The sequence below is a fragment of the Pseudochaenichthys georgianus genome, chromosome 11 (genome assembly GCF_902827115.2).
Source record: "Pseudochaenichthys georgianus chromosome 11, fPseGeo1.2, whole genome shotgun sequence".
Classification (NCBI taxonomy): domain Eukaryota; kingdom Metazoa; phylum Chordata; class Actinopteri; order Perciformes; family Channichthyidae; genus Pseudochaenichthys; species Pseudochaenichthys georgianus.
Window position 1 is genome coordinate 29745410 of NC_047513.1, and position 20655 is coordinate 29766064.

A 20655-nucleotide genomic window follows, 5' to 3' on the forward strand; every position below is an offset into this window, starting at 1 on the left:
TTATGTCCGCAGATCTATCCAGCTTGGGACCCGTTATCGTTTGTGGGGTCCGTTTCCGCGTTTCCATTACGGCCTCGTGTGAACGAACGGCTATACGAAAGAGAAAAGTAGCGGATACAAGATTTGCGTTCTCGTGTGAACAGCACCTTAACAAGCCCTAACCAACAAAAGAAACAACCTAGCCAATCAAATATTTTCTCGGGGTAGTTGACACAGTGTGAAGGGGTAAGGAGTGTGAATATTGGACTTGGATCTATCAAGTAGCCATAAACATGACTTTCAATGAATACTACATGGGTACCAAGTGGCCAAAACAAATACAAGTTTTAGTTTTTAAAGGAAAATTACAATTTATTACACCTAGGATTTAATTGTGTACTTTCAATTGTGGAGTGCATTCACTAACATGAGCAGTCAGAACTGAAAGTTGAAGACATAATTCTTAATAGCTCTACATAAAACCGAAAAAGAGTGTGGTGATTTGTTGACGATTTAACAAGTGATTTGAACCCAAATGGGTATTTGCCCGATTTATTTTAAATATCTTAAAAACAGCGAAGATAGGAAATGTGTGTATTGTCCCATAATTGTAAAACTATAGCAGTTTTCTATAGAAAAGATGGTCTGGGATCACAGGGATCCATATGAAGTCTGTAACTGAGATATTTCAAAAACATAGTAAAAACTTTGATGCCAATATTTCAATTTGAACTGTTGTGGATCGACCAATCAATGTTGACTTCTCTCGAGCCAAAATAGTTGCATGGGTAAGAAATGGATAGATGAATGGATATTTTGGACAGAGTACTACTTGAAGACTATCTCATCATATCTTTGTAGAATAAATTGGCACCAAACAAGCCATACTTACAGAAATATATATAAAGTTACAGAATCTTAGTCTGGATTTTAATTAATCAATGTAGTGGTAGATTATTTCTGCAGGGCGTCTCTTTGAACAGTGTACAGCTCATTATGTTTCTGCTTCCTTCTGTGTTGTGACTCCCGGGGTTCATTGTGCTTCTCAATTAATCTTTAACGTGCTGCCTGCTTTTTACAGGAAGCCAGTAAACAATTAATAAAATATGGATGTAATTTAGATAATGAGAATTTAATGAGTCTGTTTTTCCACAGAGCATGTTAAAATCATCACTGTTAACATATTGCACTGCTTCATATTTATGTTTGTGTACGATGCTGGAGTTTTTTTATATTTGGATGGCTCTCCGTTTCTAGTGTTTGTGCTAAACTATGCTAAGCTAACTAGCTGTGGTCTTTTTGACATGAAAGTAGCATTAATCTTCTCAGCTTACTCGCTGCAAGAAAGCTACAAAATATATTAACTTAAACAACTAACTGATGTGAAACACTAACACTTTTAAAAGCTAAGGCTCAAGGGACAGGAAAGTGTATGTGTTACCGCCGGTGCTACCACTTCTAATTTTTTCTTAAAGTGGACCTATTATGCTATATCGTAAAAATATATTTTAATCCAATCCAATCCACTTTATTTATCTAGCACAGTTTGAAAACAGAGGGTTTGCCAAAGTGCTTCACAATGAACATAACATTATAATAAAATATAATATTACACGAATAGATAAAAAAAGCACACATAAGAATAAATACAAGGCACATAAAGGCTATGGACAGACAGTGAAAGCATACAAATAGGTATGACATAGCTGAGACATCAGACATCAGCTCAGACTGACTGGTAAGCGAGGGAAAAGAGGTGGGTTTTTAGGCGGGACTTAAAAGCTTCAAGAGTGGGCGACAATTTAACATGAGGGGGCAGGTCGTTCCAGAGCCTGGGGGCTTCCGATGAGAACGCTCGGTCTCCCCTGGTCTTTTTCTTTGTTGTTGGGACTACAAGCAGCAGCTTTTGTAGGGCCATACCTATACAAAACATGTCTGTGAAGGTTTTTGCTTAAAATACCAAACAGATCACCCATTGTAGCCATGCCTCATACTGCTCATACGCCTCTTTTGCAGCCCTGTTGCTGATTCTGCTGCTAGCCACGCCCCTTTGTAGCGTCACGCAGCTTTCCCCTGCTAGAGCGATTTCTACGGGGAGAAGCTCAGCTAAACGCTGCGGTGATTAAATGCCATGTTATGCTCCTAACCACTTCAAGCTTTATTTCTGAAACAGTCAAATCTTTCTCTCTCACAGAGTTTACCACAAGGACATTACATTACACATATTCTCTCCAGTAACCTACAGCGTTAGCTCCATGGTTAGCTCTGAGTGTTAGCATGCTTGCTAATGTGAACACACAGCATATTATTCCCAAAACACGCATTGTTTGTGATACAGCACATAGCTTGACATGTTCTTTCTTAAGTGTTTACCGCTAGAACAGTGTCATGTGTATACCAACTTTACTCGAATACACAGACACACAGCTGCGACTGTATACGGAGACGATAGGTTGGGACGTGTCATGTCGGCCGGATGTCGCGCCAATGACGTTATAGGAGCGAACATTCTGGATCTGCTTGTTGTTGTTTTTGAGATGTGGGTACGGACACTTTGTGAGTTCCCTGACACACCGGGGAGACATAATGATGTATAAAAAACATCAAAAAGTTTATTTTGCATAATAAGTCCCCTTTAAGTGAAGCATCTGAGTACACATAGACTGGAAAACCCCTGGTGTGCAATTCACGTTTATTGACTTTCTTCTCTTAATTTATTTACAATTGGCATACAGTACTATCTCTTTGATTTGGTATGGTCACTTTAAAAAAACAAAAAAATATACTTTCTTTTTTACCATGGTGTACATATATGCTATTAGTTTCTTTACTTATTGTGTTCTTTTATTATTAATAACGTGTGCATACTTAGTTATTTTTCATTTTTTAATATATGTAAGTCTCACTTTATCGGCACTATATGCTGTTGTAATAATGTGAATTTCCCTGTTGCGGGACAAATAAATGAATTCTGATTCTGAATTCTGAATACGTGTTCCAGCACTGCACCTCATTATGTATTTGTATGCATAAAACTGCAGTGCAACGTGCTCTGGCCGTGGTGTTTGTGATAAACAGTCAATACAAGTCAGTGGATTGAACCGTGAGTCAGGGAGCGTCTCAGGTCGCATGGCATGAGGCGTAGACACCGAGGGGGGGAGGGGAGCTCTAACTATCTGCTGAAGCTCTCAGTAAAAAAATAAGAGGAAGCCGAGGGAAGGCAAACAAAGACGCAGCCCAACGGCTCTCTCACCACACTGCCAGGAAACCGGGTTGGGTTTAGAAAGAGGGGGAGGGGAGGCAGAAGGAGACCAAAACCCAGCAGGTGTTGTAATGTGTCAGCATGGCCTCTGCAGAAACATACAGTGCATTTTTAACAAGGTTACACCGATGTTGATGTATCTTTCACCTTGCCGAGCAGAGCTTTTTGTCTGCTCAACCGTGAGCTTTGGCAGAGACTCTGCATTTAATATCATTTGCTCCCAAAAACTCCACATTCACTCATATAAATGATGGTAATTTGTCAGTGGGACAGATTTCCAAACAGAGGTCACTCAAGTATCAGCTTAGAGGGGGAAATTAGTAGAGAATGATGCTCTAATATGATTTCCAATTCAAGTTTCACTTTGTCTTCTGCTCTCTTTATCGGGGTTGCCATTACATGAGTCAGGCAGGATGTCAGTTGGATCCAGAGGACGGACTGTACAGATGTTTCTGGGGAGTTTAAATTGGAAATACCCTTAATGTTGTTTTCCCCTACATGACTAACCTGATAGAAATAGCCCAATGCTAGCGGCTAGCCTCATGTTACTTGAAAAACAAAAATAATTTACATTTTCACATAAGAGGCAACTTGTTGATATAAGCCTGGAAAACAAATGGTAGGTTGCTTTTGTTGAGATAGAAATCTAACATGATATAATCTAATCTAACATGATATAATCTTAGCCCTGTGTTTTAAGATAAAGGTCCTCGAGTGTAGTTAAGTTTGTCAGGTCAAGAGATCTTAATTCAAAGTTTTAGGTGTGAAACGAACTCCCATTGGCATGACTCCGGTTTTCCATGTGGCCTCTGGTGTTTTAAATAACAAAACACATGTGGCCGACCTAGCAAGAAAGGTAGAAGCTAATAGTGTGAAAGGGTGGCACAAATGTTAATTGTTTTTGCCAAAGGTGTGAAATGTTTCTTAAACACATGTTAAGCCGGTACGTTGTGATTCCAGTGTGGTTGTTAACACATTGAGAGAATTGCAAATATTGTTCAGCCCCATTATAGAGCGAAAAAAACTAAACACATTGTGGACGGCTAGCTCCAAAACCGACTGAAGTGTCCTTGAGCAAGGCACGGAACCCTCGACTACTCTAAGGACCCCCTTCGTTTTGACGCCTCTTCATAAATTGCATGGGTTTGTGTTTTTCGGCCCTAAAGTCTTTCGGTCCTGTTTTGATGCATGTGTGTGTTTGTAGAGTGAAAACTGAATGTCATCAAGTCTGTGTTCTTCTTTATACTTCTTCAATAGCAGCCAAGCTGTCATGGTCATTCAAGTTGTATTCATAGCACACTATCACAAATTACACATCAGTCCAGGAGGCTTTACAGTGCGACACCTTCTGTCTTTAGAAAACTCCCAGGAAACCCCACAATTAACAGAAGAAAGGTTATTAACCTCCGGGAGACGTGCAATCGATGTCATGTGTAGATGAAAAAGATAATAAATGTACAACATAAACCGTAAAATATCTTGTGTCTTGATGTCAAAAGAAAAAGATGGATCCACGTGGATGTCATCTATCTTTCAGATGCCACCAAAAAAAAATAGCAGTCAGTTCTGAGCTACACTGAAAAAACTGCAAAAGTTGACTTTAATTAAATGTATTATGTCAACAGATTCCACACAACGGTATTAGTATAATTGAAAGCAGCAATATTAAGTTGAACCTATTGTTTTATATTTAAACGTAATATTATTGCTTTCAACTAACCTAATACAATTATCTGTTAACATAATACATTTAATTAAAGTCAACGTTTCAAATGTGATAGGAAACACTGGGTTCTGTCTATCACATGACACATCTTATCATCCACCATGAAAGTGAAGTATTTTGCTCCAACAATGGCGCTGTCACATGGGTGAGGAGCTGCTGTTGGAGAGGTGTTTCCCTCCTTCCACTCCTCCCCCTCCTCCTCCCCCGCTCCACGTGCTCATCTGGATGGGTAAGAGCATGGCTTCTTCAAACACGTGCTCCATGCCACCCTGCCCCCCCCCCCTTTCCACCACCAGCTCCCTCGCTATCAGCCTGTTTTCCTTTTGTCCAACCCTTCTTGCTCTGTGATTAACTGAAGCCTGGGAGCAACGTGGAAAGTAACCATATGCTTCCTTTTTACTGGGGACACTTTGGGGACATGTCTCCGTCACTTTTGGAAATGGCCAATGTTGTCCTCTCCACTTTGCATTAGGACGATCGGTTACACTTTATATTAAGGTATACATATTCACCATCAACTAGTTGTTAATTAACATGCATGTTAGCAGTATTTTGGCTTGCACTAACATGACATGTAACATAACATAACATGCACTTATGATTGCATTATTCTATATGACCAGACTCAGAGTTCCCTATTTTAAAGTGAAGTCTTGTTCATAACACATAAGCGAGTAGTTTGACTCTAATATGTTAATTACCAACTAGTTGATGGTGAATAAGTGTACCTTAATATAAAGTGTTACCGGATAATCTGTTGAAAATGTTCTGAAAATAGCGTGCACAGAGAATTGTACACTTTGAGAAAGCTTTATCTGCACAAGACAACATGTACAATCTGGAGTTTTTCCTGGTTGTTTATTCAAGTACCAGATCTGAGTATTTCTTTCACCTCGGGAGACATGTGATCTCTGCTGGATACCAAGAACTCCAGGCAGCCGGTGTTTTTGCAAGAGGAGGAAGAAAAGGGAAAACAATCTGACACAAGTGGTGGGCTATCAGGTCATTCAGTGCGACCTGAGAACATCGAAAACTCTGCCAGAAGATACTGAAGACACTGTACCGGGATGAGTCAAGATAAATATTTAAGTACACTACAAAGTACAGGACGATCACTCCCTCGGGCTTGGAAAGTTGACACAGTTCGAGCTGAAGATGCATCTCATTGGACAACTCGGTTTGCATTTAAACAAGTGGTGATTAGTTTAAAAATAATAGTATTTACTTGTGGGGGAGATAAAACAATACACGTGTGGTGTTGCAATAAAGAAATGCATGAGAGATTGGAGAGAGAAATCCGAGGGTTTTTTACTTTCTTTTAACATGATTTCTGAATTATCAGCATTAAAGGGGACCTATCATGCAAAATGCACTTTTTGATGTCTTTTATACATCAACATGTGTCCCCGGTGCCTCGGGGAACTCACGCAGAGACAGAAAATAAAACCCTCTCTCTTTTCCTCCGTACCCAAATCTCTAAAAACGGGGGTACAACAGAGCTGATCCAGATTTGCGTCCGATATGACGTAATATCTGAAATGTGGACCCACGGCCCAATCAGAAACGTTGCTATCAGAAACAATGCCCGACTGTTCTGGACGTAATATGGTCGGTGTTTACGTTAGCATCGCTAACACTCAGAGCTAACCTGTACTGGAGAGCATGTGTGTGAAGAAGCAGGAAGTAAAAAGGAACTCACCTTGTGGTATAACCGGCAAGAGAGAAAGCCTTTGAGCTCCAGACTGTTTCAGAGAGGATCCTTGATAATCCATGATATGGCGTTTCATCACGGCAGCATTTAGTTTAGACAGTAGCTGCCGGGTCCCGCATGAGCTCAGCCCCCTCCTTTTTTATCTTTTTTTTTTTTGTAAAGCTTTATACCCAAAATCAGCACTTTTGAAACAGGAAGTGAAATAGAGGGATATGAGGCATGGCTAGAACGGGTGATCTGTTTGGTATTTTGAGCAAAAAACTCATAGACATGTTTTTTATATATTTGTATATATCTGAGACCTATGCTATTGCCTAAAAATAGCATGATGGGTGACCTTTAAGTTCGGTTATTTTTTTACTCTTAGCTAAAGCATCGACAGCAACTTCAAGAAACTAGCTAGCACATGCTTCAGTTAAATGCCTTTACTCCGTCAGTGCGACACAGTTTGTGCCTCTGATCTACTTCTTTGCCTTTTCACTGCCATGCAATTGATTTTTAACATCTGCACTGGAATTAGGGAAGGGAGTTAGAGGTCAAACTCGGTAATATGATTCATTTGTGTTAAGGTTTCCAGATGTATCTCGAGCGTTAACGTTAACAGGTATTAGGGCTTTACAACTAATCAAAATGTTATCAAAGTTGCAATAATAGGGGAAGTGCATTATGTGTAAATAGGTGTGGACACAATAGGGATATGTGCAATTTGACGGACACTATGCATAGGTGCAATAGGGAAGGTGCAATATTTTATTATGTATGAATGCAATAGGGAAGGTGCTGTACCTGTATGTTTCTTGTTTGTTTCTTTGCCATGTGACATGTGATCTCTGTTCTGTATCTATGACTGATTGACCTGAATGTTTTATGTGTATTATCTCGATGCCCAGGACAAATTTCTCCTAAGGGAGACAATAAAGCTCTATCTTATCTTATCTTAATAATACCAGTGAAATATAAAGAATGCAGGATCCAAAATAAAGACTAAATGTACATGTGAATGAAGTATCGTGAAGTGGCAGAGTATATCGGCCTACAAATAGTGTTCTACAGATTTACCTAAATCGATGTTTTCCTCTTACAGTATGTCGTAGTTACAAAATCGTAAATGGTGATTTTCTTTTAAAATCGTGCAGCCCTTAAGTCCCTTACACACCAACAGATTTCGGCCGTCGATAGATGTCGGGCCATCGATGAGCGTCGTATCGCCCTACTCAGATTGGTGTGTCCCGCACCGTCGTGTCTTTTTGGCCGTGCCGACACCTTCCGCCTCCCGATTCAATGCTGTTGAATCGGGAGGCTAAAGGCTACAGGCCGTCGGCCGAAGACATCACTCTGATTGGCTGTTCAGCTTAGCGAATCAGTGCATGAGAAGCGAAACGGAAGTGAGGGACCCAAACAAACGATTAAGAAGACAAATCTGAGATTCCATTTAACTCCAGCTCTCGACACAGGTTCGGGAAAGCCCCGTGAGCTTCTCGCTGTAGAGTGAAAATGGAACGCACACGCTATTTGTATATATCACGCAGTCTGTTCTTCTTCTCTCGGTTATCACGCAGTCTGTCTTCCGGTTGCCTCTTTTGAATGACGAATACACACTACCGCCGACCTGCTGATAGGGAGAGTTATTGCCACTCACGCATGCACAGTTCGTACGTGCTACTTGGCCGCTGGCTGAAGTCTTTGCGGTGTGTTCCAGTGCGAAACATGGCCAAGTACAGGTCACAGTACAGGAGACGTGAGGCGACGTACCGTTGGGACGTGTTCTGTGGTGTCAGTTTGGTGTGTAAGGACCTTTATAGTTTAAAAACATCTAAACGAGTGTACACACAGGACACACCTCCAGGGCTGTTTAGCTTTATGACTTAATTGTTTTTTAGCCACATTGGGTGTGGTTCTCTAGGGTTGACAACGTTTATTGGTGTATACTAACAGAACATAATAGACAAGGTACACCGTTTTAAGCCAAGTGTATAGCACTAGCAGACAAAGACAGCTAAAGGTTTTGACAGTTGTGTTTTCCTGAGGCTGTTTCACCACCACCGACAATTGATTTCCACGTTTCATGAGCTGTGAGCAGAGTCTCCTTACTGCATTGAGATGGGGTTCAGCAGTTTATATTAACAGCATCTTACGTAGAATACATATGTAGTATGGATTTCGACTGACAGTGTGCCAAAATGAAAGAGAATAAGAATCATCCAAGAGTAGCAAACCTTTGTGATGTTGTGACTGCCCTCAAGGATAAATTCATGGTTTTACTTGCTGCAGAAAACATTCTGCCAAGTTTCCAAAGCAGAGAACCGCTGAGCGATTCTGAAGACACGCAACAACAGATAATATGTTGATGGTAACATGTAAATGAGCCAGTGCCAGATGTTTTGAATAAACTATGGAGATGCAAATGAAATAGGGTATCCTAGAACCTAAATAAAACAAAAACAAGACATAATAACGAGTATTATGCAAGGTGTTTTGTTCTGTAGTGTCAGCAGATATTCAACTACCTTCAATTTGTATTTAAAGGTCTTCTTCTATAAAAAAAACGTTTTTAAATTGAACAAATCTGGCAGTGGCTCAGTCAGTAGGCCATGTTTGCTTTGTTCTTTGAGGGAAATAGTTTTGTTGAAGCTGCTGTTGGCCTGTGGGAAAATGTAATCATAAGAAATGACTCTGGAAAAGCTGCAGATAGAGCCATGAGAAATGAATGCAACTGGTTATTTAATGTTTAATGTTGTTTTTATAGGCAATAATTTAAGCTTTGTTAGTTCCAGGTTTAATATGTGCAATAAGTTCATTTAAATACGTGTTACAATAAACATTGAACCAGTCCGGCACTCGACTAAAACCGATTTTTTTTATTTTGGCCCACTGTGTATTTGAGTTCGACACCCCTGCTCTATAGCAATACATCTTACTACTGTTGATATGTACATGGTTAATGTTTATTTTCCATTTCATTTTAACTCATGTGCAATGCCTTGTCTATATGCTTCTGTAACCATGCCGTTTCCCAAAGTATTTAACCAATAAAGTAAATATAATCTTATTTGTAAATCACCGTTTTTATGGGAGCTAAGTGCATGCTTAAGGAAGTGTGCTATTTTTCTTACAAGCCATTTCCTAAAGTGTGTGTCTTAACCGGTCTGAACCTGTAATCACCTGCTCACACACACTGCTTCACTTCTTCCTCGAGTTCATAGCATGTCATTATCCAATTGCAACTCATATATATCAATATTCCAATTACTTGTATACTATTCTGCACTATTTCTATTATATTCAATTTTATTTTATTTACTTGCACTTTTATCTGTTTTATTGTGTTGCACTGTTGGAGGAGCCTGTGACCTCAAATGTTCATTGTCATATCTACACTGTAGCTATGTACACATGACAATAAAAGCCTTGCATCTTGAATCTGAATCTTTTTATTTAAATCCATGCAAAATCAAAAAGAATCTCATTTAAATTGTTTCAAAACCAAATCCAGGAACTTATTTGCAAATGCTTAAACTTTATTGAGAACAGAATGTATTGTTCTCACTATCTCAAAGGGATTTCCTTAAAATGACACCACGGGCAGCTTGTTTTTCACCTCATCATGACTCTTCTTCTCCACAACAGCAGCGTCACAGGCCTCGAGGGCCGCTTGTTATCCTGGCTCAGAGCGGCCAGGCCAAACACAAGTTTCCTAACATGACCGAAGTGAAGAGAGCGCAAACAAAATAACAGGGCGGAGAATCAGCATTCCTGCAGCGCTAAGAATAGCAGACTGGACCCTGTGCTCCCGGCACTAAGTTCACATGGAGTCTTAGGCAACATGCAGAGTGAGAGTCAGCACGTCGACTCAACTCTGCCAAGTCCAGAAGTTTGCTGAGTGTCGGAGTTTTGAGGCTCCCGATGAATTCATGTAAAAAGAAAAATTCAAAGCAAATAAAAGTCAAAGCTATGCCTACATTTAAAGTTTAAATACATGCCAACAGCTGTTGCTCATTCCGCGCTGGATATTACTACTTATTTTAAAGGACACCTATTATGCAAAATCCACTTGTTCATGTCTCTTCTACATAAACATGTCACCCCGCTGTGGAAAGAGACTCTTAAAGTTTCAGGAAAAAAGATTCGTTCATTTTTTGTCCTGATCCATTTATATAAAAACTAGGGCTGTCAGTCGATTAAAATATTTAATCGCGATTAATCGCAAATTAATCGCACATTTTGTATCTGTTCTAAACGTACCTTAGAGGAATATTTTTCAAGTTTTTAATTTAAACTCTTATCAACATATGAGTGGACAAATATGCTTTATGCAAATGTTTGTTTATTATCATTGGAACAATGACAAATAGTCTCCTGAATATTTTCAATACAACAACCTCTCTCTCTCTCTCCCTCCCTCTCTCTCTCTCCCTCCCTCTCTCTCCCTCCCTCTCTCTCTCTCCTCTCTCTCTCTCTCTCTCTCTCTCTCTCTCTCTCTCTCTCTCTCTCTCTCTCTCTCTCTCTCCCTCTCTCCCAACCCTGTCTACTTCTTTGCACTGAGCCAGTTGCTCAAACAGACAAGCCTGTTTACAGTTAATCCTCTGTCTTCATCTGCAGTCAAAGCATGAGACTGAAGTTCCCACTGTGGGTCAACATAATACGCTGATATGCAGTCGACACCAGGGGCGGTTCTAGGGGGGGGGCAGGGGTGCCAGTGCCCCCCTAACACTGACTTTGGACCCCCTTGTGGCCTCCCTAAAAATGAAAAAAAAAAGTTTATGATTAAACTATTTCTTGGCTGATGGAATAGGCGGAAGTAACGATATTTGTCATTCTAGTCGGACCCATTAGAGCATTCACGGGTCTCCAACACATCGATCACGAGCTACCGGTATCTCGCAAGCCCCCCAAAAAAAAAAACTGTTTGAAAGGGGAGTGGTTAGTAAAATATGCATAAATAAAAAGAAAGAATACTATAGGTAACATAAGATAAGAATAAACAAGTTTAAATGATTTGTTATTGGTTGTGATCATATTCTAAAGATGTTTTGATTATTGAAAAGTATACAGCTCCCTTTCATCTGAGTGTTGAGAGCTGTATCCATACATTCCTTTTGTGCTCAATGTGCACCAGATTGATGCATTTAACTTCAACATTTAAAAAAAAAAAAAAAAATCTTCCCTAGAAGGTTAGGTCCACCCCCGAATAAAGCAGGTTCAAATAATTTTCTTTTAGTAAACACTGAAAACGGGTCCCACAGACCCAAACAGCACACAAAGGTAAGCATATAATAACGTGTAATGAAACAAATACCAATAACTGTATTGCATTGTTTTCTTAGGTGTATGCGCACTTCATACTGTCGTTTTCGTCCTGCATTTATTGTGCCCCCCTCAGAAAATAACTGGCCCCCCCAGTCCAATTGGTCTAGAACCGCCACTGGTCGACACGTTGGATGCGATCCGAATTATCTAACGCAGCCCCTCGTCCTCCACAATGTTAAGCTGTAGCAACCCATTTAGCTATCGCTGCTGTTGTCCAGGCGTCTTCCCGGCAACTTTCAAGCGTGGTCTGTCGGAGCGGGGCTGTCAGCATCAGCTGTGTGCTTGGCTTGCTGTTTAAAACACCTTTTTTTATATCCATAGCTCTCGCTAGAATCTCCCACCATCCAACTAACAACAACAACAACAACAACAACAACAACAACAACAACAACGTCAAGCCTTTGGGCTCTGAAACTACGGGGCGGGCCGAGGACAAATACACATGCGTTAATCGCACGTTAAAATAATTATTTTCATCTAAAGTAACAGACAGAGAATCAGCCCTTTTGAAACAGGGCTGAAACAGAGGGGATTATGGGTAATGCTGCAATGATCTGTTTGGTGTTTCAGCCAATCAGAGACAGGTTTTGTATATATCCGAGACCTATAATATATTGATGAAAAATAGTATAATAGGGGACCTTTAATTCTTAGAGCATAAAGAAGGGACGTCACAATACAAGAATGTAAGAAGTAGATACCAATACAAGTGAAATTCAATGTTCTCGATATCAAGGTAAATACAAAACAATAAATCCGATGTACTTAAAACTTACACTGCTTTAATAACGGTTGCATTCTAGCATTGTTAAGAAGTTTAACCAGCTGTGGAACGACTCCTTAAAAACAACCTCTTCTGCTCACCGGCTGCTAAAAGTCAACTAGCTCAACACTTGCCTATTTCAACAATGATTGGTCGTTCAAAATGTATCTGGGAAAAAATCTGTAATCCTTCCTGGACGTGATGATAGTGACGATAGTTTACTACTTTCCCATCCTCCCCAGGACTCGGTTGACAGTAACTTTTTTTATGTAGTCATTGCAGAAGTGACTGAGTTTCATTGACTTGCTATCCGGTCAACTCGAGCACCTGCACTTTGCTATCAAATATAAAATGGATAACAGGTTAGTCATTTTACTTTTGATGCAGATAGACTAAGCACATTGACAATATTTGACATCTTATGTGAGGACTGCCACATGCTGCCTAAGAATTCGGAAACAAAAAATCCAATCTCAAGAACATTTGACCATTTTGTTTTCATTAGCTAACCGAATGCTAATATTATCACTTGATTTGATGAAAATGTCAGGAGCTATTCATGTAATCATCATATCATCGCAACGAATATAATCTTCATATATTAAAATCCCATTCAGACCGCCACAGGAATGAGGGTTTAACCTTAAGATTGGTTCAATCAACCGCAGCCTTTCTATCCAATATATAATCTTTTTTATTCGGGACGGACAATTTAATTTATATAACAACTACCCAAATTACCCAGAAAGACCAAGAGACGGAGAGAATGAAAAGGTTGGTGGAAATCAAATGTGTGGAGAAGGGATAAACTGCCTTTCCTGTTTATGTAATGTATTTCTGTTTGGATTTGCATCAACATTATCAAACTGTAGCAGCAGAGCAGTGATAACAGGAGGTTAACCTATGATACAGCATCATATGAATGTCAGACACAAGCTAAACCGACATTCATTAGACCAGCGTCGAACATTATGTCTCCCGCATGACGTCATTGTCTGTGTAGAAAACATGTATTTCAACAGCGGAGTGACTCATAGGGCATTAACACAACTCCGCCATCAAGACTGTCTGTTCACTCTGTCTCCAAACAGCACAATGTGCCCATATTACTCATTACACTGTTCAATAAAACACCTAAACAGGATGTATTCGCACAGGATAAAATCCCACTGTGTGTGTGAGATGTTTTGCAGGAAGGCTGTGTGTATAGGTACAAAAACAAAAGTGACATCTTTTATCCTTCCTCTGAGCTGACAGCAAGGTCGAACAGACCTGGCTGTCAGCTCATATTGGTATCAGATTTGCGTTGTGTACCAGAATAGATTTAAATAGTCATCCCAAAGCATCAGACAGAAGCAGAGCCACAGTTTAGTTTTCTCAATTCAAGTGAGAAAACAAGTGCCAGTGGGGAAGTGATCATTCTCAACAGGTCATCATAGTAAAGGGACACAATGGATAATATCCAGGATAAGAAGGATGAGTACTTACCACGTAGGTCTGGGTTTGATTTCAGTCATTTTTGCATGTCTTCCCATCTCTCTTCATTTAGCGTCTTTTTCCAAGCCGTGACTATAAAATAAAGCAGAAAAACCCATTTGTCCAACAATTCGATATCCAAAAAACAAAAACGCCCAGTTGTCCGATGGCCCGTTGATCCAAAAAGTGGGAAAAAAGTGTATACAGTATACCGGTACCGTTCTTTTTAGGCTATACGTTTTTTTTGGAGTTCTTGATATACATGAAGATTGACAATACCAAAGCAACTTCCTCTTATGTGTAAACCTACTTGGTAATAGCCGATTCTGATTCTGATGTCAGTGTATACGGAGCTAAAGCCATAAGGCGAGTGGTGCGATGCCATTTCCCCAATGGCCCATTATTACTAAACCCCAATGGTAAAAACAGAAAAGCCCAATATCATCTGCCCAACTGTTCATTCTAGCGCGAACAAAACGCCCATTTGTCCGATGGCCCGCTTCAAAAATACACACACACGTCCGTTTGAAGAAACAGCTTTCATAAAGTATATCTTATTGTTGCGGGATGGTTCTGCTTATGGCTAAAAGTATTCTTTAAGCATATACACAAAGATTGATAAAACTTGATAATTTGATAATACTCACATGTCAGTTTAAGGAGATAAAACCAAAAGGCTATAGAGTGCCGCAGTGACGCGTCCTAAAACCCGGAAGTAAGTTAGCATGTTACCTCTTCCGGTTCCTTCGACAAAAAAGCAACGGGATTTCTCCATAGGAGTTTGGAAAATAGCTCGAAATAAGGTCTGTGGTTGAGAAGAGTTGACGTGTCTGAAAAACGATGGTTGTTACCAAGTGGCTGAATAGGACTACAGAAGTTGTCGAGGCCGTTTTACGTCATTACACCGAACACGTAAACACTCCCACAAAGTTTGTTTGCCCTGTTCTGCTTGAAAGCAAGTCCCTGCCTCCTGCAGACTGTTCAAACAAACACTTCAACTTGTACAATTTCAAATCTGTATTTTTGAATATGGATCTGAAGTCGGCGTGACGTTGAAGCAGCGACCCTGCTGTAGTTCCTTTATAGCATAACGTTAGCATTTTGCTTCTGGCGACTAGATTTATGATTAGAAGATTATAAAAGCAGGGTCGACATGTGGAGATTATCCGGCTGAACAAAACGTGATCCGTCTCTTAAATGTGTGTCAACCACAGACCTGATTTCCAGCTAGTTTCCAAAATCTTATGGAGAAATTGCGTTTTTGTCGAAGGAACCGGAAGGAGTTTACTGACGCGTCTAAAACTCCTTCCGGGTGTTAGGACGCGTCACTGCGGCACTCTATTCGTGACACGTCCAAGCTAAAGCCAAAAGGTGATGCCATGGTCCAAAGGCCAATTACTCAAAAGAACAAAACAGAAGCACGCCGCTAATTGTTATGCTAAATGATGTTATGCTAAATGGTGTTATGCTAAATGGTGTTATGCTAAATGGTGTTATGCTAAATGATGTTATGCTAAATGGTGTTATGCTAAATGATGTTATGCTAAATGGTGTTATGCTAAATGATGTTATGCTAAATGATGTTATGCTAAATGATGTTATGCTAAATGATGTTATGCTAAATGATGTTATGCTAAATGGTGTTATGCTAAATGATGTTATGCTAAATGATGTTATGCTAAATGGTGTTATGCTAAATGATGTTCTGGAACTTTCCTTTTTGCGATTTTTGACATTTTGTGAACGTTTCATCACAAACTTGACCAAGACTGTATCCAAACTGTCCTCTGAAAGTAATACACATTAAATTCTCGCAGCAATACCAAAACAAATTGGCTGAGGCGAGAGATGGACACACACCCTGATGTTTATGTTGCCATCTAATGCTTCACACCTCGACCTCATTCCTGTGACTTTTGGTGGTGATATAACAACATCACACGACTTCCACCTTTGCTTCTGCTAAAGGTCAGTCATTACCCACGTGACTGCAATTGAGAAAAACATACACAATTTTAATGTTTAGCCTTTTTAGTAGAGGACAAGGTCATAAGATAATTACTTTGCCTGTTGTTCTTGTTTGAGCACTTTTCTGTATTGGCCATTTTTCCAAGTGGCATGTCGCTATGCAGATACTTTTAGAAACAGGTTACTTGGAAGAATCTGATTCATTTGGCATGTTCAGTTTGAGGAACTCACTTATTTAGACTTTTACAATGTACTTTGTGACTATACGTAGCTATGTGTACTGATTCCCATTAATTAATCCTAGATGGCTCAGTTCTCATTTAAATATTGGTTCCTGTTGCTGATAAAAACTGTGCTAAGAGATTGGCTCATGAACAGTGAATTATCCATGTTTTCTTATTCCAGTTAGATAAGCGCTTCACATGAAGTTTCACCAAATTTGCCAGCTTTATTTTGCAACATGAGATAAGTCTTGCAATTGTTGCTCATTTAGCACATTTCACTCATCAAAACAAACGCTATAGAGTTGTGTTTTCTGCATCAGCTTGCAAGAGCTTATTTGTAATTATCGCACGAGTGTTGCCAAAGGCTGCAAACCGCTGTGTGTCCGGCTCGAGGCAGAAGCTAAAATGTCATCATGTTACAGAGAGTCAGTTTGTCCTGATAACGCTTTGAAAAAGTCTCACCCGAACTGACCAAAGAAATAGTTTCTATAAAAGTTTTGAGGGAGTATTTTGTGGATTATCCAGTTTCTGAGAAGGGGCAGCAACACACACACTGTTGTATTGAAGGGAGGCAGACATTCATATTTTAGAAATCTCAAAACCTGGACAACTTAACTCAGACGTATCTGCATAGCTAGATATTACTATACTGGCAATACAATTGTAATTCTAGTCAACTGGCCTTTTAAGATTACTTTCACTATTTACTACAAAGCTAATTCATACATTTTGATACGTTCTACTTCATGTTAATAATAGTACTAATTTTAACTAATCATCTTTTTCTATCTTGAATGTGTACTTATTTGTCCAACCTTTGCTTGACTCTTTATGTAATACTTTCTTTACTGTTCTCTTTGATGTAAAGTCCGTTACACACCAAGCCGATTTCAGCCATCGACAGATGTCGGGCCGTCGATGAGCGTCCTGTCGCCCTACTCAGATTGGTGTGTCTCGGTGTGTCCCGCCCCTTCGTGTCTTTTCGGCCGTGCCGACACCTTCCGCCACCGATTCAACATGTCGAATCGGGAGGCTGTCGGTAAAAGAAATCACTCTGATTGGCTGTTCAGCTTAGCGAATCAGTGCATGAGAAGCGAAACAGAAGTGAGGGACACAATCAAACTATTAAGAAGGCAAATCTGAGATTTCATTTAACTCCAGCTCTCGACACGGGTTCGGGAAAGCCCCGTGAGCTTCTCGCTGTAGAGTGGAAACGGAACATCGAAATGTCCCCTCTTTGGGACGAATAAAGGATTTCTCATTGCTGCACAATAATAGTTTTTTTCCAAAATCCCAATTTGAAATATTGCAATATTCAAGCTGCAGGAAGCAAAACATTTCTTTAAAGCTAAACACATAACAGATACACATAAATGTAGTGGAGAAAAGACCATAATGGCTTTCAAGATGCAGTGGCGTAGGAAGAAGGGACACATTTAAATGCTGAGTCAAAATGAAAGCAATTAGCCCTTTTTAAGAGCTTAGAAAACCAAAGTTAATTAAACATAAAGATAACAAAGTAATCCCTTATATTTAAGACATTTCTCAGTGTGCTTTGCTCCGAAAAGAGAAGTTGCTTGAGAGCATTTCCCCAGTTTCCTGTTGCAGATTTGTGTTCAGACACATTTAGCGGCTTCGTGTTTATCTAACGAGCAAAAGAGTTACCAGGATCGAATGATGAGGACTTGATGATGGGGGTGAGGAGGTGTGTGTGTGTGTGTGTGTGTGTGTGTGTGTGTGTGTGTGTGTGTGTGTGTGTGTGTGTGTGTGTGTGTGTGGGTTGGCCAAATGTAACCTCTGGAGCTCAACACACAGAGAGACCCAGGAATCTGAGCCTCCCCCTGCCATGCAAACACAGACAGCACCTCGACTTACACGCTTGAACGCACGTGGTTGCACACACACAAACACACACTAATAAAACAACATATGCTCCTGTTGCTACTACCTGAAGCAGCAGGTGGGACGCCCCCCCTGAGGAGAGGAGGGGGGAGAGAGAGGGAGGGAGGAGGAAGTATTCACTGGTTTTAGAAAGATATATAAAGCTGAGATCATTACACTGATGGCTAAAAGCATGCAGCTCAATTCAACCCTTTTCTTTATACCTGACCCATTTCAATGCCTTTGAGTCACGTACACTTTGAAATCCTGTTTTTTGTGGAGTTTTAGTGTCAAACCGTATCATAAGTATAATGATATACTATAACATCAAACACAATGTTCAGGTGACCTCAGTTTTTAAACTAATATCCAAGTGGTTATCAAACATCATGATTACAAAACAACTGGGTATCTCTGAAATAACTAAATCTGATTTTCGCCATGCTGTCAAATTCGTCTTTGACTTTGTTTACGGAGGGTCTCGGCTCTCTTTGTGAAAGTGAATTGCACTCTAAATCACGTTGGGAGGTGGAGAGAGTCTCTTACCATAACTCTACAAAAGCATGTTTGATTATTTACATACAATTATTATATTTGCATTATCAACACGATAGTGGTATTTAGTGTTCAGTTATTGTCAATACCGTTAAACGCTGATACTCTACTTTATTGAGTCCCAGTTTAAGTTATTAGTTACATACTATTCGTCTATTGTGTTGTATTATTTTCACAGTAATGCATTTTCACAACTCCGTTAAACTCCTTGATGTTTTGGAAGCTTACAAGTCAGTCGTTGGAATTTATCCTATGCTTTCTAACCATCCCATGAAACCAAAATGTAAGGCTAATGCATGGTTCTCGCTTGTTACACTTTTAGAAGAAAATAATTTCTTACAAATAGACTATATGATTCTAAATTAAAGTATATTATGAGTCATTGCACCAGCTAATTAGCACCTAGCAGTTAGCGCCTCCACCGTTGTGTGGCCATCAAACAAAGATGGCCACACAATCTGGACAAGTGGATTGGATCAGGATTGACAAAACAGCTTGTCTAATGAATATGACTCGAGTCAGCGTAAGTCGCCCGAGGACACACAAAAACACATTTTACTGTACCTAACAGGCAATTTATTCCAATGACCTTTTTATAAATCTATTTCACCACGCTCTGTCTGGATGAGGGCAACTGGCAGAGCTGTTGTGATTAATAATAATTGCCTTTTGCAACAAAAAACAGCATTAATCATGTTGTGACAACGCAGAAAGCCTTATCGGAATATGCAGTAACAGTGAGTAATATGAAACCTGGACGTAAATACGTTGTGAGGGGGTAAAGCAAGAAAACAACTAGATATAAAGTGGCAGAGGGTGAATCAGTGCTGTTGTTGTCTTTGTTGCATTTGCACATAAACAAATTAAATCCAATCCCTCCTCGAGCCTTTGCATAGAAGCTGTGGTCATTACATAATGTGGCACGCAGCACAATCATATTCTCCTGATAGCATGAGCTGGCTCCGGGGTGCAGAGAGTATAGTGTGGTGGACCGCTGAGTCATCTTATGAGTAATGATCGATAACCAGGAGTAACCGTTTCAGTGGTGAACTGTCAGAACACATCTCTGTCGAGCAGCCAGTCACTCTCAGACGAGCAGATGACAAGAAATCAGTCTGAAGGGTTGTCACGTTATAACAGGCAGCCGCTGCTAACAGCATGTGACAGATTGGCAGTGCAGGAATGACTGATGTGTTGTGCCATGGCGTCTAGGAACACATATTTTAAGATGTCCTGCATTTTAAGAGTATACCTAAACGAAAAGATAGACATTTTGAGACACATGCTCACTTGCAACCTTCTCTTGCACTATTTTATTGTTATATATATATTTATGTTGCAATGTTTAAGGCGCCTGGGACTTACTGTAGCTACTATGCATATAACAATAGCACCTTAACATCTTTGAATCTAGCTTTCTTATCACTAGCAGCTGGCTAACTTAGCTTAGCACAAACACTGGACACAAGGAAAGACAGTTAACCCAAAGGTTAAGATAAATCCGGCAACTAATGCTGAACCCTGATAAATTGCTATTCCTTACTTTTGAACAAAGACAGGCTAGCTGTTTTCACTTTGTGCTAGGCTTTGTGCTAAGCTAAGCTAACCACCTGCTGGTTTTATATTTAGCGTGCGGACGAGTGGTATCAACCTTTTAACTTCTGAGGAGAAAGCTAAAAAAGCGTATTTTTCATGCCCTCCATCCTGATATCATACAAATCTGGATAGATATAATTGGTAATTAATTAACATACGCAAAGTATTAATTTTGTAGAAGCTCTTTTTAAAAGAACTGGTTGAACA

General features: G+C 39.9%; 1 long non-coding RNA gene across 1 annotated transcript in view; it reads right to left on the reverse strand.

Moving 5' to 3' along the window:
- The window catches only part of LOC117455371 (uncharacterized), a 94406-nt gene that overhangs the window by 70102 nt on the left and 3649 nt on the right, over positions 1–20655 (reverse strand). The window contains exon 3 of the long non-coding RNA XR_004553087.2: positions 14237–14317. This is a non-coding gene — a long non-coding RNA (uncharacterized lncRNA). The remainder of the gene's footprint in view (positions 1–14236; positions 14318–20655) is intronic.